This window comes from Helianthus annuus, chromosome 9 (assembly GCF_002127325.2).
Source record: "Helianthus annuus cultivar XRQ/B chromosome 9, HanXRQr2.0-SUNRISE, whole genome shotgun sequence".
NCBI lineage: Eukaryota > Viridiplantae > Streptophyta > Magnoliopsida > Asterales > Asteraceae > Helianthus > Helianthus annuus.
Genome location: NC_035441.2, coordinates 106,592,665 through 106,615,661, shown reverse-complemented (window position 1 = coordinate 106,615,661; position 22,997 = coordinate 106,592,665). Strand labels below are relative to the sequence as shown.

At 39.4% G+C, this 22,997-nt stretch overlaps 1 non-coding gene across 1 annotated transcript; it reads left to right on the top strand.

Moving 5' to 3' along the window:
* Positions 1 to 16,811: 16,811 nt before the first annotated feature.
* On the top strand, positions 16,812 to 16,917 carry LOC118482366. Its single transcript, XR_004868407.1, has one exon. It is a non-coding gene; the product is annotated as a small nucleolar RNA R71 (small nucleolar RNA).
* Positions 16,918 to 22,997: the final 6,080 nt, after the last annotated feature.

Here is a 22,997-nt window from a genome sequence, read left to right as displayed (position 1 = left end):
TATTTTTGGGATACATTGAGGACAATGTGTAATTTAAGTGTGGGGGGGGGATGCTAAAACCTTGAATTTTGCAAGTCATAATAACAAGCCTTACACAAAACTCTATTGGAACCGCTAATCACCCCAATTTAAAAAAAAAAAATTCATTTTTTCTACTTGTCTAAAGTTTAAGTTGGGAATTCTAAGACTAACAAGGTTATATTTTTACAAGTTTACAACCGATAGCGTCGTGATAAAAAGAACCAACATAAGAAAATTATGAAACGGCATGACAAGCCTAGTTAAAATTCGATTATATATGCTTGATCACATAAAAACCCATTCCCACAAAAGTGAGTTTTGAGCCTTTATTGAGCATACAAATATACATCTTTACGCTAAATGCTCATTTTTCGTTTCTTGTGTGAATAGCCGCTTGGTTCTTACGACTCTAGAACTTGCCACGACAATTCATTCCCGGTCCTTACCAACTTAAACCCAAGTAAGTAAATGATGGAGGCATTAGGACTAACCTTTTTTTTTTCAAAATCATTATTTTTATTTTTCTTTTCACCTACCAAAAAAAAAAACTCCCCCTAGTTAGCCCCCTTGAGCCTAAACCTTTTCATTTCTTAACCCAAAACCCTCTTTACCCACCAAAAAACCCTTTTTATTTTTACCCTTTATTTTAGTAACAAGCTCGGTTTTCGTGTGACTAAAAAAAAATTTACAATGAAGTTAGAAATAAACAAACAAAGCTCCTCAAACAAAGGCTTGTTTGAAGAAATACTTCATTAAAAATAAAAAAGTCACAAAAACAAAATGTTTACGAAAACCGACGCTTTTTACGACTTTCGCCCTTTTCTACTAACCACTAACCCAACTACCCACCTTTAGCCCAAGCCTAACCCTTCACCCAAAAAGTCCTCTTGATATTTACAAAGGTATAAAGTTAAAAGGGAGGAGGATTGATTGCTTGGAAAGCTTATGGTAGGAATAAGTTCCATGCCGCTCTCGAGTGATTCACTAAAAATACACCTTTGGCCGAGTGTGAGTGATTTCTCCCGTGAGGTATGTGAACTTGTATATAAATGGAATTTTAGAAAGGTATGTTATGCCTTAATAAATAATTTACCTTATGAAAAGTTTTTAATAAATCATGACGAATAGGATTGTAAATAAATAAAAATAAAACCCAATAAAGATCTTGGATTCCCGACACTCTAAGACAAGCCAAAACCTTCTCTTCTACCCATTCGATTTGGGAGTGTAAGCCACATATTAAAGTGTTTTGCTTGAGGACAAGCAAAAGTTCAAGTGTGGGGATATTTGATGTGTGCAAAATGCAACATATAAATTACGTCAAATGAGGCATAAACCTACCCCTTTTTAAGTACTAATGTTGGAAAAAAGTGTGTTTTTGTCTTCCTTTTGTATTTTCAGGATTAAATGAGCTCAAATTAAAAAAAGAAGCAAAAAGGCAGCTAAATCTAGCATAAATACAAGAAAAGGAACAAAAGTGGATTGCCCGACCCCTCAACAGCATCCTCCCAAGCAAAACAGAGAAGGCAGAAGACTGAACACGCCCCGTGCTCAGCGAGCACGGGGCCGTGCCCAAGAAGCAACAGAAAAGACAAACCTGTAGAAGCTTCTATTGCCCACCACGGGGGCGTGCCCAGTGAACACGGGGGCGTGCCCAAAGTACTGCAGGCGCATTAATTGTAATTGCGAATTACAATTAATGAGGAGAGATAGTGTCAGACAGGCACGAGGCCGTGCCCAGGCCTCTGTTCAGCCTATAAATAGGAGTGCTTGGCTTCATTGCAACTCATCTCTTGGCACACCACCTCTCTCACACTTCATCAACCACCCACCACCATCACAACACCATCATCCACCACCATCATCCATTGTCCATCATAGAGTGTGTGAGTCGTCTCGAGATCCAAGATTGATCGTAAGAGTTCTTGACAATCAAGGCCATGTTTGCCTAAGTCTCTTACATCACTTGGTGAAGACAAGTGTTTAGTATAATACTTTTTATTTTTAATCTTTTGCACTTTTTATTTGGTTTTGTATTAATGGCTTTAATAACTAGTTGCTTATGTTGAAGGTGACTTTTCCTTATCGTTTGTCCGTGGTGTCTTGGCATTATTATACTGTCTATATAAAATAAAAGATTTTCACCATTCATATCTCCACGGTCTATATGGAGGTATGTTGGCTACCTGGTCGGGGGTTAAGGGAACGGTTTGGTAAGGGTCTTGCCCTTGTTCAGCGTTTAGAGGTCCTGCAAGGGACCTGGGTCAAATTTAGTAGGATCTCCTTCAATACCCAAAGGTATTGGATGGCGGGGATCCAAACTCTTTGACCCCCTCATAAGTTAACTACTATTAATACTATAACCCGGCTATTTAGGACTGTATCCCTGCTGACTCAGACTACTTAGTCGAGGGTAACGTCACTTCCAAAAGAGGGGCCTACCATAATTTGCATTAATAACTTAATTCATTATCTTTCAATAATCCGACCCTTTAGGATTGTATCCTTGCTGACTCAAACTACTGGGTTGAGGGTAACATCGCCTTTAAAAGAGGGGCCTACTACAATAACTAAGATAATCTCTTAAACAAGTGCAAAAGTGCGAAAATAATCAAAGGTTATACTAATACACGAGTCGGATCCAAGTGATTCATCTTGTCTATCTGTTTGTTTTTTATTTTTATTTTATTTTTCAGCATTTAATTAGTTTTATTTTCTTAGTTTAAAAATCTTTTTTAACATTTTGATTTGATTAGACGTTGAGGATAAACCGGTACTGAAAGCTCTTGTGTCCTTGGACGACCTCGGTATCTTACCAACACTATACTACGTCCACGATGGGTGCACTTGCCCATATGTGTGTTCAGTGTTAGTAAATATCGTGTTTTATAAATTTAAAACTTGGCTAAAAAGTGTAAAAAGGGCTTAAAATATATACAAAAAATATATTACACTACACGCACATCAACTAACATCTTGTTGAGCATTTGGATTATTCATGATAGCAGTTTTCTGAACATCCAATTCATGTTCTTCAAGCTTCTGAATGAACTTAGCCAAATTCATACTTTCAGATTTTCTCATATGTTTTAAGATCAACAAATATGTTCCCCATTTATGCTGTGGTAGCGCATCAGCTAGCTTATCAACCCATTCATCATCTTCTTTCTTGATTTCTATCCTTCTCATCTCCTGGACAAGATGACAATATCTATCGATAGTCGTTTTTGTTGATTCACCTTCAAACGCTGTAAACATATCAAATGATTTCTTTAATAATGCACATTTATTTTTTATCATATCAGCACTTCCCTTAAACTTGTTAATCAAAGCTAACCAAATTGATCTAGCAGTGTCTTCATGTTGAAGCAAAACAAAGATATCTTCTTTTACTGCTTGTTGGAGAATACTAATCATCATTTTTTCACTGATGTATTTCAATTTCTCAACCGCTGAATAGTCACTTAAAGCTTTTTCAATCCCACATTCATTTTTTGGCTTAACGTAATCTACATCTAACAAACACCATGCATCAAACTTATAGGCTTGCACCCAGTTTTCAAAACGATTTTGCCATCCTTTAAAATCCTCGATGTACATAAGCTTTGGAGGCTTTTGAGATGTTCCCGTTTCATTTTCGATTTCAATTGTTTCTGCAGCTGTGACTGGGGCAGCTGGAGTAGTAGCAAACGCGTTGTAAAACTCTTCTTCCATGTTTCGATGTTGAAAATTCACAAAATCACAATGTTTAAGTGAAATGCAGGTTCAAACGAAATAGATACTTTGATGCGAAATCCTTTTGGTGCGAAATGAACCCTGGTACGAAATGGAAATCTATTTCGTGCGAAATGAAGCACTAATGATCAATTCGTGCGAAATGAAAGTCTAATGGACCATTTCGTGCGAAATGGAAGTTCTTTCACGCGAAATGACACTCTGATGCGAAATGAAGGTCTGTTTCACACGAAATGGGCTATCTCAAGCGAAATGGAGGTCTATTACGTGCGAAATGATGATGATGTCATCCAATCGGCCGGATTTTTGTCAAGCTGATTAGGTTTTAGGTCAATTTTAGGTCAAATTCTTTCAAGGATTGTTTAAAACAGTGTTTCGCACGTTATATGTGAAATTCAATCCATTTTACCATAAAATCTTGTTTAATTTTGAAAAATGTGAAGAAGAATGAGTAGAAGCCAGAAATTTTGGTGAAATCGAGCTGATTTGGTAAGAACTCTTCCTCCTGAGCTCTGATACCACTTGTAGGATCGTTTGCACGACCAAACGAGTCGTTCAGAAGAGTTCTAATCAATACGAGAGGCGGAAACAAACGTATCGACTTTGAATAAGCTTGATTTACACTCAGAATCACTTTAAATGTCTTGTGTATTGATTTGACATGGTTACAGATCAAATGACACGTCAGCAGCACTTCGGCTCTGGAATCTAGAACTGTTACAAACAAAATCAAAGCTCAGGTATATATAGGCGATGCATTTCGCACGGAATGACTATGAACCATTTCGTGCGAAATGGTCAATTGTCATTTCGTACGAAATGGGTTTTGCCATTTCGTGCGAAATGGTTCCACATCTCTAAAACCCTAATTTCTTGTACTATGAGCTTTGTTCTTTTTAATCTAGATGCAAGACTCGATACAAGATGAAGTCGACAGACATATGCACCAACATCCAAGAATTACCCGAATGAAAGGGTGCCATTGATTCGAAGTGGGTATACAAAATAAAATACAAATAAGACAGTGAAGACGTTAACAAATGAAGGGTGTAGATCTCCATGACACATTTGCACTAGTGGCAATGTTGATTACTGTTCGTACCATCTGGCATTTGCAACAAAAAAGAGGTTAATTATTAACTAAATTTATTTCAACAACGCGTTCCTACATGGCGAGTTGGAAGAGGAGGTCTGTAGGATCGTTTTCGGCCATGATTGAGTCGGTCAGAAGAATTCCTATCCAAAACAAGAGGCGGAAACTAATGCTTTGGTGCGATTTCAGCTGGATTCACTTTAAACTGTTGTTGTATTGATCACGGATGCAATTACAAGCTCTGACAACACTTAGGCAGCACTTCGTGGCTTACCGGAAGACAACACCTACAACTCTTACTGTGATTTCGCTCAAACAACCCTTTATATAGGATCACTGATTTCGCTCATTCATACTTGTACCTATGAGCGAAATCAGGAGATTACCATATAAGCGAAATCAGGGTTGCAAGGACACAAGAGCGAAATCACCTCTTGACACATAAGCGAAATCATCACTAACACATGTTTCTAGATTTTCGTGCCCTGTTCTAACCTATACACTACAAGACTCGATACAAGACGTAGTCGACAGACGGATGCACCAACAAACTCCCCCTCGGATGTTGACGGAGTCTTCAGTGTCGAGTCTTCGATAGTCAATCTACAGTCTTTATCAGTCTTCAATCTTCCTATGAAGTATTTGTCATTGCAAGAATCCTCAATCTCGCTCTTTATCATCAACAAACTCCTCTCTCTCTCTCGAATGTTAAATCTTTAAACTTCATCAGCATCAGCAAATTCAGAATCAAAACTGGCTTTCCCTGCTTTATCACGGTGTCTTCAGACTCCCCCTCTCATTCTGCTGGGATCGTAGTCTGGAATTCTTTCATTCATTCTAAGATCGTGATCAGGCTCTCATCTGGTTTAGGATCAACACCTGGCACACATTTACCTGCACAATCTCTACCCAACACATAAGTTTCTTTAAAGATTAAACCTTAAACTTAAGAAACTTTTGCAAGAAATTACAGTAATGATTTTTTACATTCAGGATCTTTTTCTAGCTCATATCATGCAAACTTAACAACTTCACATACTCTCTCCCAAACCTGTTCTTCATGTTTAGCACTTGAAATTTCGAAAATCAACTTTTCAATATCAGCTGTCGAAAATCTTTTTGAATTTTTCAAAATTTATGCTAAAACACACTAAAATATTTTTGGATTTTCTGAAAGAAAGTAAATGAAAAAATGAAATATTTACAGACAGAATTTTGTGAGTTCGTGCAAGAGGATCATATTAGCTTCTGAGACATATCACTAACACCGTTAAGCTAGATTTCATTTTAAGCTTTAAACAATTCACCTAGATTGTCAGTATGTTTGTCCACTTAAATTTTCACACAAAGTTCAACTGTTTCGAGATATGCAATTAGTGTTTTAATGACTTAAACTTATTCGAGTGTCCCACTACTTGAATATACTCTCGTATCCAGATCCCAATATTCAGTCTTACAGGTGAGTATACCACAGATGATATCTGTTAAGGGGTTAAATGCGAGGGCCGTGAGAGCTCAGGTCGATACTTCCGTATACGCAAAGAGATGACGGCTTCGACTTTTGGTGTGTCCCCTTTAGAGGATCTTTTTATTACAACAGCAGCGACTATCAATTTTATTGTTTCATCCGCTTGCTGAGGGCGAGCTTATATTTCAAAGCTTTTTGCAGAAAGCATTATCCGGGGACTAGGTCAGTATTTCCATACAGCGGAAGTCCCGGGATAATTGACGTGCAGTCGTAGGTACACGCAAATTTAATCCCAATAACAACTAATTAGCTAGCGGTAAGTGGGTATCGAACTCAGGGAGTATGTGGAAAATGTGTTTATGTTATAGCTTTGTGATTCAACTACAATTACCTAAAATGCAGAAATTAAAATTCAAGGGTTGATTGTTTTGGTTTTAATAACTAAAATTAACTAATTAAGTTGCAAATCAAAGACCGTAGTTTGTAAACAGATTAGGAACAAGCGACCATCCTAAATTTCCAGTTTGCTTTTGACAATTGTGTTTAAATTCACTAGAAAGAATCACATAGACATGATTCGTGTATAATTGTTTGTTGTGATAAAAGGGAACTAAGTACTCGGATTATGACAATGCGAGGTTGTTACCCGATAACCAATTGACTAATATCCAACCCTAATCCCTCCCGTGATATCTCGATTGTCAACGACACCAAGAACGTACGGTTTAGAATATGATTATAACATCAATCAACAATTTACAAACAAACATCCATACACCATAATAAACAAACAAACATTGCAAGTCTATTATTCTAGAAATACGAATCCAAACACAAAAGTCTTAGACAAACCTTCAATTCAGGATGATCACCATGAGTTTAGCCACACATAGCTTGGGGAATCATCATAGCACAAAGTTCAATGTTCATACGGATCGAAAACACAAACGAAATGTTTAGATAATGTTTATAACCAAGCAAGATCACCAAAATCGCCCCTAGCAAGTTCCAAAAACGTCCAATGATGAGAATAGCCCAAAAGACACCCCAAAACCGTCTTAATTGTGGCAGTTACAAAAGTGTTCGCAGACTCCACCGTAACTTACGGCTCCACCGTAAGTTACGGTGGACATGATATTGTTACGGTAAATTGAAACTGTTTTACGGTGGGAACCAAATGGATTTCAGGTCCACCGTAAATTACGGTGGGACCGTAATTTACGGTGGCAACCTGAGTTTTGTGTTTTGTTCATCTTTTGCTCCGCATCTCAACCCGTTCGACTCGAAAGCTTCCAAAGCTGCACTTTTCCTCCATTTGAGCCGCTAAACCGTACCTGAGACATAGACAACAGTAGTTATCTAATTCAAGATAATTACATACATAAATGAGGGATAAACTTGTCTTTTAGCATTGAAAAAGGGTTGTCCAATGGACCACCCGTCACATCCCCACACTTAACCGTTGCTTGTCCCAAAGCAACTCATCAAATCAGTTTATGAACAAATGATCAATGTAAACCAGGCAAAACAAGCAATCTTTTTACTAGCCCCTTTTTAACACCTAACCAATGCACCCCTCTCTAAATCTCTCCTCTCGGCTACAATTGAATACTAGCAAAGATAAGCTAGACACACCATAGGCAAACGGGTGGTTGCGCAATCATAGGCTTGTACATAAATCAATCCTTCTCCTATAAGTGCCAAACATGAATGCAAATCAAAGGGACTTCAAGGTTGTAACGTGGCTAGGTGTATAGGTAGGAAATGGGATATATATGAAGTAGCGAAAATTTGGCCCGGTCTTTTTATTACACAAATAAACAAAATAACAACTACCAAACTAACTACTAAAATACAAGACAACTAACATCCTTTCTTTTCATTTTTCATATTTTTTTCTTTTTCTTTTTTTTTTCTTTTCCAATTTTTCTGTTTTTTTTTAGCAATAACCATGTAATAAAGCATCACATATCTACATCACATTACTACAACCACTACTAATACTAAAAGACCGGGTCAAATTGGGCAAATTTTTAGGTAAGTAGCTAGGGGTAACAAATGATAGGCTTTAAGGCACAAAATTGGGCAACTAAATGTCCAAACCCCCACCCCTCTCACTACCATGCTCATATATAAAACTTATGAGGTCCAACCCCCCAAATCCCACACTCGCTCACACCAATGACGAGGCTACCTATATGCCCTTATCCTTTCTACATTCATGTCTAACTAAGGACTCAAATCGCATTCAAGCACAAGTTCTAACGCACCCCCACCCGTAGCCACTCTCATCAAAGATAAGCATTATTTATATACAAGTGTGGCTACAATTCTCACCAAGAATGAAAAAGGTATCAAGGGTTGCCGGTGCACCATTTGGGGTTAATTTAGGGTGTTCAAATTTTCACATCGTTTCGCTTGGCTCACAATTTTTTTAAAATCTTCAAAAATTCCCCCCATCCCCACACTTGGGATACATTGACCCCAATGTATGGCTTTAGGAGGTTTTGATCACTAAAATCATTCAACATCAACAAAAGCTTCTTCACTCAAACCACAAATTTCTTTTTGTATTTTTCATTTTATATTTTTTTTTTACTTTAAAAAAAAAAAAAAACAAACACGACACCACCAACACGCACCATCCCAAACTCAACAAAACAAACATACACCACCCAACTGCCCAACCATAAACAAAGCAAAACTACAAATATACAAATTATACAAAAGAGAGAACACCACCTGACTAATAGTAGCGCGGTCCTAGAGGTCCAAAAATGGAAGACATCATATCATTCCATTCTCCAAATGCAAACGCGCCGCTGCTACTCCCTCCTTGTTGTTGGGCTCCCTCTTGCTGCCTCGGGTCAATCCATTGTGAGTGGTGAAGCGGTGGAGTCAGATATGAGACACTACCATCATAAGGCGGTAACGAGGCATAATCCACATGTTGTGGATCCTCAACAACCGGCCTTCCGGCATGCCAATCTGCATGCATCCTCCTCGCTTGATCGTCGAAGTTCCTATTATTCATTTCCACCTCTCGGGAATACGCAAATGTGCGGTTCCATGCCTCACTACGATCAAGATTTTGCTTCAAAGAACGTTCAATACTTGCACTCATCATGGTATTTTGGTCATATAACGTCCGCTCCGGACCCGTCCATGTATCGAAGATAGAAGCCGGAGGACGTTGGTTTGCTATTACTTCTTGCATGGTACCTTCATACGCCCACCCGGGCACATAAGATCGCTCAGTATAATCGTAGAAAGCACCACCAAAACCTCCACCATGACCCGCTTGACCCACATTCAAATTCACACCGCCTTGCGGTTGCTCCTCATAATCTCCATCCCCACTTGGGATCTCTGCTTCACTCTCGGGTTCATCCGCTTCACCCGGTAACAAATCTCTCGCATTCGCCTTAAGAGCTCTCCATCTTTGACCCTCGGATTTTAACTTGTGATACCGCTCCGATTGGGTATATGTCCAACCACTTCCCATTTTGTCTAATGTAAACGGTTGGTGCCTCTTCGTTACCCCTCGATCCTCCGAAGTAAGAGCTTTCTGCTGTTTCATCAACCCCGTGATGATCCTACAATATGGGACAATGTCCCTTCCATATTTGTTTCGGCTGATCCACAGGTGGTGCATGATGAGATAGCGTATCGAAAAACGGGGAGACCCATGCATTAGCGAATAGAGGACAGGTACCTCCGGATATCTCACATGTTCCTTATCTCCTCTGCGCGGTATCACATTCAACAAACAAATAGCTAGCAACAGCTTTGCTTCAATTCTCAAATTTTTCCGGTACAAAATACCACTGTATGTACCGGGTAAAAATATTGCTGCCAACATATCATTCCATCGAACATGTTTCTCCGGTTTAAGCAGGAGGTCATCGAGAGTGGGAACCATGTAATCACGAGCCGGGAGACTGTCATACTTCCCGAGCTTCTTCAATGTGTCAAATGACATCTCCACCGGTACCCCGTGCACCTCACCAATTAACTTCATCTGTGATGGCTTGTTAAAATTGTGACATTTCAGGGTCGCCATCCATTCTTGTATCTCGGTCATAAACAAGTTGCTCTTGTCTTTATCAAAACATTTAAGCGCCGATTCCCATCCTAACGCCCGAAACTTATCAAACACCCCAAACTGTTGGAACTCCACTTCCCGAACCTCTCGTTCACAAATGAAGGCCGCTGCCTTGTTCTTGAGCTAATTCATTCTATCATGATATAATGTTGGCTGCCACTCCTCGGGTTGATCATCCAGAGGACCCGAGTCCCATACCGGTTTATCATGTGGATCCAACTCCATTTCTTCTTCACTCCCACTCTCGCTTTCACTTATCCGACCCACATATTGCCTTTTTCGCGGTTGTTGTTCCACTTGTTTGCCTTTCCCTTTCGATGATGACGAACTGGATCCCGCTTTTTCCTTCGTCTTAACCATTTTCCTACACACATTAGACAAACAACGCAAGCAAACAACAAAATTAGGTCCTTTCCTCCAAAACATCCCCACACTTGCTTGTTACTATGGTTGTAGATGCTAGTGAACTATAAGTGTATAAGTTTTCCAAAAATTTAGGCATGGTGTCTCTACAATGTAGAGGTCCCCACAAGTTCACAACTTTACTAACCATCCTACATCTACAACCATACTCATATTCAATAACAAGTAACAAGTAACACTATGAACAAGCAAGTGGGTATGAACAAACATCAACAATAACCTCAATCTTCACAATGCATCATCAAAATACACAAATTAAACTTCCATACCTTGTTTTGAAGATGCACAAGTGCTTGTGAAACAAAAACTCCAAAAACCCCCAAAAATTTTCGGACTAGGGTTTGGAATTCGGACTCAAAAACAGCGTTTTCTTGTAAATCTCTTGTCAAAATAAGAAACTACGTGAAAAATTAGTCAAGATAGACTCCGATTTCACTTAGTTTGGACAAGAATTGATGGAGTTATGGAGGTTTGAAGGTTGGGGAAGAAGAAGAAGAAGAAGTGGGACTTTGAAAGAGATAGTGATGGGGATAGATGAAGAAGGGATTGTGTGGATGGGGAAGCTTCACGTGACCAGATGTATGATTTGTGTTTTTTTTATGTAAATCACGGAACCGAAACGACGGACCTGAAATTTCTGCGCACCGTAATTTACGGTCCCACCGTAAATTACGGTGGACCCTGAACACAAATTCTTTCACCGTAAACCAGTAGGTTTACACCATAAAGCCCAACAAATTTCACCACCCACCGTAAATTACGGCCATACCGTAATTTACGGTACACACTGGGCATTTGAGGTTCTTCCAAAAATTGAATTTTTGAGTGAATTTTTTTATATTTTTTTTAGTTTTTTCTCGATTTTTTTATGTTTTTTGATTTTTTCAAAAAGTTGTAAAAATCACCCTACCCCCTCAAAAGTCCCGTGTTGTCCTCAACACAATGTTAGAGTAATTCGTGACCCGAACGTCCCCACACTTGTTTCAAACACGGATTTCGAGGAAATACGGCAATTGTGCAAACTATACAAAACAAACAAAACAAAACACTACTATGTACACTACCAAACCTGGGCCTCTCATGGTTGTTCCTCATCGATCGGGCGCAAGATGTAGCCCGCTTTATCAAGCTCCAAGTTGTTGATGTCGTTCCCCTCCAAGTATGGCTTCAAGCGGTGACCGTTCACCGTTTGTTGTTTCAATGTTTGCTCATCTTGGATGTCTACATCACCAAATCTCCCAACTCTCCGAATGACATACGGACCCATCCATTTGCTTTTGAGCTTGCCCGCGAACATCTTCAATCTTGAGTTATACAACCAAACTTTTTGCCCCACTTCAAATGTTTTCTTTCTCAATTTCGCATCATGCACCTTCTTGAGTTTATCTTTATAGGCCGATGCACATTCATACGCCTCATCCCGAATCTCTTCTATTTCGCTTAATTGCAAGTTCCTCAACTTCCCCGCCTCGTCATAATCCGCGTTAACCGTCTTAATTGCCCAATGTGCTCTATGCGCCAACTCCATTGGCAAGTGACAACCCTTACAATACACCATCCGGTAAGGCGTTGTGCCAATAGGAGTCTTGTAGGCCGTTCGGTATGCCCACAATGCATCGTCTAACTTGCTCGACCAATCCTTTCTATCCGTTCTTACCGTCTTCATGAGGATCTCTTTGATTTGACGGTTGGACACTTCGACTTGTCCACTTGTTTGCGGATGGTAAGGTGTGGCAATTCGGTGATTCACACTATACCTCTTCAATAGTTTCCCAAAGTCTAAGTTCTTGAAATACGAACCACCATCACTTATAATAACCCGCGGGACTCCAAAGCGAGAAAAGATGTTGGATTGAACAAATTTACAAACAACCGAATGGTCGTTTGTTCGTGTTGCAATAGCTTCAATCCACTTCGAGACATAATCCACCGCTACCAAAATGTATAGGAAGCCATTCGAATTCGGGAAGGGACCCATAAAATCTATACCCCATACATCAAATATCTCAACAACCAAGATTGGTTGTAACGGCATCTCATCCCTCTTCGATATACTCCCCATTTTTTGACAATTTATACAATTTCTAGCAAATTCACATGCATCCTTGAAAATGGTGGGCCAATAAAACCCACATGAAAGAACCCGATAGCCTGTTTTATGCCCACTAAAATGACCCCCACATTCGGACGAATGGGCATGGGTCAAAATTTACAACACTTCTGTTTCGGGCACACACCTTCGTATAACTTGATCCGGTCCAATCTTGAAGAGATCCGGTTCATCCCAAATGTATTGCTTTACTTGGACCATGAATTGTTGTCGACGCTTTTTGGTCCAATGACTTGGAATGGCACCCGTGGCTAAATAATTGACATAATGAGCATACCACGGTGCAACGAAAGTGGAAACGGCTAAAAGTTGCTCATCGGGAAAACTTTCATTAATTTCACTCACATCATCGATCCCTTCCACTGGAATCCGAGACAAGTGATCGGCTACGACATTCTCACTTCCCTTTTTGTCTCGGATTTCTAGATCGAACTCTTGTAACAATAATACCCACCGAATCAAACGAGGCTTCGCGTCCTTTTTCTCTATCAAATACCGGACCGCGCTATGATCCGAATAAACCACCACTTTGCTTCCCCAAATATACGAGCGAAACTTATCCAAAGCATACACCACCGCTAGTAATTCCTTCTCGGTGGTGGTGTAGTTAAGTTGCGCTTCGGATAAAGTTTTGCTTGCATAGTAAATAACCACCGGTTTCTTGTCAACCCGTTGACCCAAAACTGCACCAATAGTGGTGTCGCTCGCATCACACATTATCTCGAACGGCTTTGACCAATCTGGTGGTTGCAAAATAGGAGCCTTGACCAAGTGTTCCTTTAAAACAGTGAAAGCTTGCATACATTCGTTAGTAAAATCAAATGGGACATCTTTTAATAACAAGTTGCACAAGGGTTTGGTGATAACACTAAAACCCTTAATGAAACGTCTATAAAAACCCGTGTGTCCCAAGAACGACCTTACACCCTTAACATTTTTTGGAGGTGGCAAAGATGATATTACCCGTATTTTTGCCTTATCCACCTCCATCCCCCTTTCAGAAATTACATGACCCAACACAATGCCCTCTTGCACCATGAAATGACTTTTCTCCCAACTTAGCACTAAATTTTTCTCAACACATCTTTTTAGCACTTTTTGTAATTCGTTGAGACAAGCATCAAAACTAGTGCCAAAAATGGAGAAGTCATCCATGAATACTTTGAGCGACTCTCCAACCATGTCCGAGAAAATGCTCATCATACATCGTTGGAAGGTTGCCGGAGCATTGCACAAGCCAAATGGCATTCGCCTAAAGGCAAAGGTGCCATATGGACAAGTGAAGGTGGTCTTGTGTTGGTCATCCGGGTGTATGGCAATTTGATTGTAACCCGAATACCCATCTAAAAAACAATAGTATTTTTGACCCGATAGTTTTTCAATAATTTGATCAATGAATGGTAGCGGGAAATGATCCTTAGAAGTGGCGGCATTCAATTTCCGGTAGTCAATACATACACGCCACCCGGTAACCGGTCGGGTGGCAATTTGTTCACCACTTTCATCCTTGACTACTTGAATGCCGGCCTTCTTAGGCACAACTTGGGTGGGGCTCACCCAAGCACTATCCGAAATTGGATAAATAATTCCCGCGTCCAACCATTTAATTACCTCTTTTTTAACTACCTCCCGTAGGTTCGGATTCAATCGCCTTTGAGCCTCTCATGTCGGCTTTGCATCTTCAGTGGTAATGATCTTATGCATGACAATGGATGGACTAATTCCTTTGAGGTCGGCAATCGTCCATCCAATAGCTCCCTTGTTCTCTTTTAAAACCTCCATCAACGCTTGCTCTTGTGCCAACTCCAAATTAGAGGCAATAATGACCGGTAAAGTGTCATTATCCCCTAAAAACACATACTTCAAGTGGCTAGGCAAGTCTTTGAGCTCCAACTTTGACGGTTCCTCTAATGATGGTTTCGTACCCGAATCGATCTCCACCGGTAGACCTTCGAACTGGTGGGTCCATGGCGGTCTACCGTCTTTCAACGCCATCGCATCTTGCGTTTCCTCTTCAACCCGGAGTGCATAAGCATGTACCTGTTCAGAAAAATCACACAGGCAAATATCCAAACCATCCTCCTCATACTCATGCGGGTTGCATCCGTCAACCATATCTGCCATGAAACACTCATCAACACCATTAGCATTAGAATTGTTAGTAAAAACATTCAAACGCATTTTTCTATTTTCAAAAGCCATATCAACTGTACCAAATCTACAATCGATAATAGCATGTGCGGTGCTCAAAAATGGCCGACCCAAAATTATATTTTGTTGTTGCCTAGGGTCCGCCGATGAGTAATCCAAGACTAGAAAGTCAACCGGGTAATAAAACTCATCAATTTTTACGATTACATTTTGAATCATACCCCGAGGTAGCTTATGAGACAAATCGGCCAAAACAACCGTTGTCTCCACCCTTGCTAACGAACCAAAGTCATATTGGTCATATAAGCCCCCCGGTAAAATGCTAACTCCGGCTCCAAGATCTAGCAACGCCTTAGCCATTTGAAAATTACCAACTTGTATATTAATCAATGGCGTACCCGGATCTTGGAGCTTAGGAGGAAGCTCCCCATTTAAAACCGCACTCACTTGCCCGGTTAAATCCACCCGCTTAGGCACTTTCTTCTTGTTTTGCCTTTTTTGTGTACATAATTCTTTTAAAAATTTTGCATAGGCGGGGACTTGTTTTATTGCATCGAGGAGTGGGAGATTTATTTTCACTTGTTTAAACATGTCCCACATTTCCTCTTTTTGAGGACCTCTCGACACAATAAAATTTTTCTTTCCCGGGTCAAGTAAGGCCGATGGAAACGGGACTTGACTCGGTTCACCCTCAACTTTTTCATTCTTTTCGTTTTCACCCAACCCCGGTTTTTTAACAATTGTTTCTTTTGGTTTAACCGGTGAAACTTCATCATCACTTTCATTACCCGTGATATCCTCAACTACCCCCTCAACCAATTCGGGTGACAAATTGGCTTTAAATTCTTTTCCACTTCTTAAAACACTAACATTATTAATATTAACATTACCTCGTGACGAACCATGTGAAGGGTTTACCTTAGTGTCACTTGGAAGTTGACCCTTACTTTTCTTCAATTCAGCCACATCGGTTGCTAATTGACCCATTTGGATTGTTAGTGATTGGATGCTTTTGTCACGAACCTCATCCTTTTGCATTCGAACTTCATCGAGTTGGTTCCGTTTTTGCATCTCCATTTGCATGCTCTTTAGCATCTCCATCATCTCGTTTCCACCCGAAGACCCCCCTTGTTCTTGACCCGTTTGGTATTGTTTTTGATAGCCTTGGTTGTTTCCGCCTCAGTATCCACCTTGGTTATTGTAAGATTAGCGTGAACCAAAGTTACCTTGGCTACCTTGAAAGTTCGGGTTGGCTTGATTTGAAGGGTTCCCATACCGAAAATTCGGGTGATTCCTCAACCCGGGGTGGTAGGTATTAGAGTTCATGTTATTGTAATTCCTACCACCTCCTCCTTGACCTTGACCTTGAACCGCATGGACTTCTTCGTATTGCCCTTCCAACATCCCTTGGCAATTTTCAGCCGCATGACCTATTTCATTACACAAAGCACAAACATCATAAATTTGGTTAGTAGTTTGAACATTACCATCATCTATGGCGTGCACTTGAGGTCGGGCAATGGCCGGTCGGGCTCTTCTTGAGGCTTGAGCTTTCCTCTTTGATGTAGTTGCCATGCTTTCCAAGAACTCCCAATCATCGTTCTCATAATTTGTTCCAAAAGTCCCACCGGTAATAGACATCAAGTCACGTGCATCTTCGGCACTCAACCCCTCGTGAAAGGCATTCATCAACTCCCACAATTCAATTCCATGGTGAGGGCAATTTTTTATCATCATATTAAAACGCTCGAATGCCTCATGAAACATCTCACCATGTTGTTGTTGGAAGCTTCTCAACCCCTTTCTTGCATCGTTGGTCTTTTGGGCGGTGTAAAACTCATCCAAGAAAGTTTGTTGCATCTCCCCCCATGTGTATATGGATGCCGAAGGTAAAGTGTAGAACCATTTTTTCGCCTTCTCTTCCAAAGAAAATTGGAACAAAACCAATTTAATGTCGTCGGCCGAAAACCCTTGACTCCCAAGAGTGTTGCAAATCGAGTCATAAGCCTCTAAATGAAAGTAAGGCTCCTCCGTTGCCAACCCTTTGTATTTTGGTAAACTTTGCAAAGAGTTGGTCCTCACTTCAAATGTTCTCCCTTGATCATTGTGAGGAATAACTACCGGTGAAGGGTTTTGAGTGATTACCGGCCGAAAATGTGCTTCGATGCCCCTCACATTTTCTCTAAGGTGTCTCCTTGGTACACCAAACCTACCCCTTGGGCGAATAGGACCCATTGGCCTTGGTACATGCCCTTGTGGTGCATTTAGTTGTTGAAATTGCTGTTGCGGCATCGGTGGGCGTTGAATTGGCCTTTGGAATTGTTGGACATTTGGTTGTACATTTTGTGGCCGAATTTGTTGCAATGGAATAGGATGTTGCATTGGTGGCCCTTGTGGTCTTGGCCGAATGTGTTGTGGTACGAGTTGTTATTGTTGTGGCATTCCACCAACACTTGCCATCCCTTGAGATTGACTTTGAACATATCCAAATTCTCCTCGAGATTGACTTTGAACATATCCAAATTCTCCTTGATCACCATAACCCCCGTAAAAATATCTATCCTCATCATAACCCTCAAATTCTTCAAACCCTTCATCATACCCATCTCCTTAAATTCCTGACGATTGCCCAAATGGAATGTTTGAATATTGAAAACCCGCTTGGTTCGATGGTCTAAATGTTGAAGCATGAACAATCGTTGAGTTTGGTCCTATGGTATGACCTGAATATGATGGACCCGCACCCGGAAAGAAATGGGATAATGGTGGTATAGTAGTAGACGGGTTAAATGTGATGGTTGGTTCTTCTTGGGTAGTAATGGGTTGTGTAGTGTTGGTTGATGTAACATTTTGGATTGTAATGGGTTCGGTAATGTTTGGTGGAAGGGTGGTATTTGGTGACGGTTGTGTGGAAGTAGGTATAAATGATGAGGTCGTTTAACCCGTTGTAGGTGGAATTTGTGAATCGGCCATGATGTTTCTTGGTGTAATTGGTGAAGTGGGTGAACCAATGATTCGGTTTTCTCGTAATAAAACCCTGTTTTGCCTTAGCGTTCTTTCGATTTCCGAATCAAATGACAATGGTGACGCTTTGTGAGAGCCTCTAGTATGCATGCACCTGTAGAACCTGCACACTAAACACACCAGTGTAAACCCGAAAATAACAAAACAAAACTAATAACTTGACACACGTTGCGCACTACTCCCCGGCAACGGCGCCAAAATTTGACGTGCAATCGTAGGTACACGCAAATCTAATCCCAATAACAACTAATTAGCTAGCAGTAAGTGGGTATCGAACTCAGGGAGTATGTGGAAAATGTGTTTATGTTATAGCTTTGTGATTCAACTACAATTACCTAAAATGCAGAAATTAAAATGCAAGGGTTGATTGTTTTGGTTTTAATAACTAAAATTAACTAATTAAGTTGCAAATCAAAGACCGTAGTTTGTAAACAGATTAGGAACAAGCGACCATCCTAAATTTCCAGTTTGCTTTTGACAATTGTGTTTAAATTCACTAGAAAGAATCACATAGACATGATTCGTGTATAATTGTTTGTTGTGATAAAAGGGAACTAAGTACTAGGATTATGACAATGCGAGGTTGTTACCCGATAACCAATTGACTAATATCCAACCCTAATCCCTCCCGTGATATCTCGATTGTCAACGACACCAAGAACGTACGGTTTAGAATATGATTGTAACATCAATCAACAATTTACAACAAACATCCATACACCATAATAAACAAACAAACATTGCAAGTCTATTATTCTAGAAATACGAATCCAAACACAAAAGTCTTAGACAAACCTTCAATTCAGGATGATCACCATGAGTTTAGCCACACATAGCTTGGGGAATCATCATAGCACAAAGTTCAATGTTCATACGGATCGAAAACACAAACGAAATGTTTAGATAATGTTTACAACCAAGCAAGATCACCAAAATCGCCCCTAGCAAGTTCCAAAAACGTCCAATGATGAGAATAGCCCAAAAGACACCCCAAAACCGTCTTAATTGTGGCAGTTACAAAAGTGTTCGCAGACTCCACCGTAACTTACGGCTCCACCGTAAGTTACGGTGGATATGATATTGTTACGGTAAATTGAAACTGTTTTACGGTGGGAACCAAATGGATTTCAGGTCCACCGTAAATTACGGTGGGACCGTAATTTACGGTGGCAACCTGAGTTTTGTGTTTTGTTCATCTTTTGCTCCGCATCTCAACCCGTTCGACTCGAAAGCTTCCAAAGCTGCACTTTTCCTCCATTTGAGCCGCTAAACCGTACCTGAGACATAGACAACAGTAGTTATCTAATTCAAGATAATTACATACATAAATGAGGGATAAACTTGTCTTTTAGCATTGAAAAAGGGTTGTCCAATGGACCACCCGTCAATAATACCCCAGATATCACCGAGCATAAAGACCTAGTATCTCAGAATACGGGACCTTTCAAACAAGATTTCAGGGGTTACCTATATATCCAAGAAGTTGCTAACCCACAGAATAAGCAAGTTTAAATTTAGGTTTATATCTCGTTACAGTCTACTAAATGTGTAAAACCTACCGACATATCCGCAGAGAGATTGTTTATCACATTTTGACTTTACAATTCTTTTGCATGCTGTGATAGTCCACTGATGTACTATCATTTCCTCTTTATGCAACAAAAACTCATTTTTAGTTTTATCATGTTTTTGGCTTTTTCGAATTATCTAATGTTTTTGGATTTTCTGAAAATTTCTTACTCCCCCTAAAATTCAAAAAAACATTTAAATCAATTGAAAGCAAACTATACAGAACATGACCACTGATATCGAATTGCCTCAATTCTTCATCCGCTTGGCATAAACAATCAGAACTCCCCCTCACAACAAACTATTTTTCCATAATGATTTCAAAACACTTAAGTTTATTTTAATCAGAATGGTTTTTCCAGAAAATAAGTTTTGTTGATTTTACCACTTGTAAAGTTTGGGGATCAAATCATCACTTTGTTTGCCAATATTTGAATGATAGTTAATTCAAGTTCAATCTAATGACCTTGATTAACCACTTGTAAGATCAACCTTAACCAATTTCTGAACCACTTGTAAAAACAACAATCATACATATCAAACATGTTTTTTTTTTCAACCAATTACCATCTGTTGGTTGAATTCTTAAGGTGCCGATTCCTTCTCCTCGCTTACAATCCTGGGAGTTCCGGCAAGTCCTGCTTTTCAAAATAAACATTTTAAAGAATGATGCCGATTCATGCTCCGCGATTACCAACTTGGGAGCTCCGGCAAGTCAGGTTTTTACTCTTTGAAAAATATATCTACCCAAGCCTGACCTTCCTTGGGTGTATCATCCTCATTTTCTTCAACTTTGCTTTCAACGGACTTGTAAACACGTCTTTTAGAAGCATAAAAATCTTTGACATTTTTGGCCTTACCATTGACCATTTGTCCAAAGATACGTTTCACATTTCCATTGATAGTCTTTTCAACATCAAATTTCTTCTTGTCAGAATAAAATTGATTTGAAATTTCAACTTTTCCAACTTTCTTCATAAAATTTTCAGCACGCAAAGGTGGAAAATTTTCATCATTCATAGTTGGAACAGATTTTTCACTTTTTTTCTCAATATGTGGCTCCTCTGATTTTGTGGAATCAGATTGATCACCAGAATTGTTACCTGAACCTTTCACAACCCATTTTTTATTTTTTTCATTTTCTTTTCTTTTCAAAGCACTCTTTAAACATTCTCCTTTTTCAAAAGTTGAATTTTCAAAGCCTGTAAACTTTCGGGTTTTCAGTTCAGTTTTCTCTTTCAATTTACCAGAAACTTCCTGTTTTGGTTTGAACATCTTCGGACAGTCCCTAGCAATATGACCAATAGTTTTGCACTGAAAACAGGTTCTCGTCTCTGTCTTTTTCTGAACAACATTCTTCTTCAGTTCTTCTTGCTTCTTGGCAAGGAATTCTTGATTCGGCTGCTTTCTGAACATTTGTTCTTTCTCATCCTCTGATGTTTTTTCCTGAAAGAAACACAGTTTTTGGTTTATAAACTTTTTCATTTTTATAATTTTTCGGTTGATTAAAACCTAATCCTTTCTTTTTGAAATTACGATTATGGTTTGGTTTCTTTTGGAAACTATAACCACAATTGTAACCCATTTTCTTGTTAATTCTTTGTTGATCTCTTGAAGTGTATTGTTTAGGTTTTCCGATAAGATTTAAATCTTTTATTTCAGAAATATTAATTTCTGTAATTTTGAAAACCTTTTGAATCATTTCAAATCTGACACTTCTTGTTGGAAAAACTTCATCAAAATATAATTTGTCAGAATCTTTCAAAGTATATGCTACTTTGAATGATTCATCATTCAAATTAGATTTTGATAGCAAAAACTCTTTATCATAAACCCGTTTGTCCTTTTTGAATGTTGACTTTGACGTATCGGACTCAGGCTTTGACTTGGATTTGGACTCTGGTTTTGACTCCTCTATGTCATCTTTATCTAACACCTGATCGACCACACTTTTTATCAACTTTGACTCATGATCAGTGTCGGATGACGTGTATGTGACATCAATATTTTCTGGCAAGTTATCCGATGGCCCAGACTCCCATTGTAAGTTTATTGCCTTTTCGACTCTTTCTGAATTTGGATTTCGAGGTGAATATCCATTTTCGACCGGGGGCGGACATCTATTGTAGACCACACTTGGTTTCTTACTAGAAATCTTCACTTTATCTTCGTCTTTTGTCACAGATTTCTTTTCTTCTGAAGTCTTTACTTCTTCAAAAGTCTTCAAATTCTCCACAACCGGATAAATCATGTCAACAACAAAAGTAGAACATGAGTAACTTTCTAATAACTTGTTGACTCTTTTAGTTTCGATTCTTTGTGTTTCCAGCTTTAATTCCAGCTCCGAACACTTCTTTATGTGAAAATTAACATCATCAAGCTGTCTCAGGTACGCTCTCTTCAGAGTATTCATTGCCACAACTTGTTCCCCGTTTGAATCAGTATACTTGTTGATTTCTCTGTTCATTGTATCATAGGATTCTTTCTATCTGTTTATGTTATGCAGCAACTCATTGTTCTGCTTGATTAAAGAATCACAGTTCATGCACTTTTCAGGAACTTTGACAGGTTCTGCATCAACTTTGACTTCAAATTCAGGAACATCTTTGACTGTTCTGTTTGATCGTAAAAATTCAGCTCTTCTCTTTTTCTCAACTTCAGCTTCAGCTTTTAACCTCTCTTCCTCTTCTTCCTCTTCTTCAAGCTTTCTCCGTCTTGCTTCAGCAACTTCCATTACTTTTCTGCACTTTTCGGCACATTTTAAATCATAGGCAGTTGCAACAAAAGTGTTAACATTTGAAGTGTTTTTGGACATCTCTTTGGCCATGAGTTCTTGATCTGGGCAAAAATTGTCCCAACAGAAACCTTCAGCCAACTTTTCATCATTTTGTTCTGCCAAACACACTTTGCTGTTTGTTGGAAGATATTTATCCCAGCTAAAATTATCATATTTGCCCTGATTAACTAGACATGCTCTTTTTGATCCTTCAATCACATCTCTCCCGTGTGCAGTTTGTGCCTGATGCGGTGCTGGTGGTGTGACTTGATGATAAATCGCCTTTTTGTGATAATCGTTGTTTCCAAAAGGATTCTGGGCTCCACTAGCTTCACGATTTTTGCACTCCCTCTTGAAATGCCCCTTTTCCCTGCAACGAAAACATGTAACTTTAGATTTATCAAAGCCCAAAGTTGAAACATTTGCATCACAGAAATCATCTCTTCCCATAATTTGTTTAAACTTCTCAGCTCATCTCAACACACTAGCCATGCACCATTTAATGTCCATCAATTCCATTTC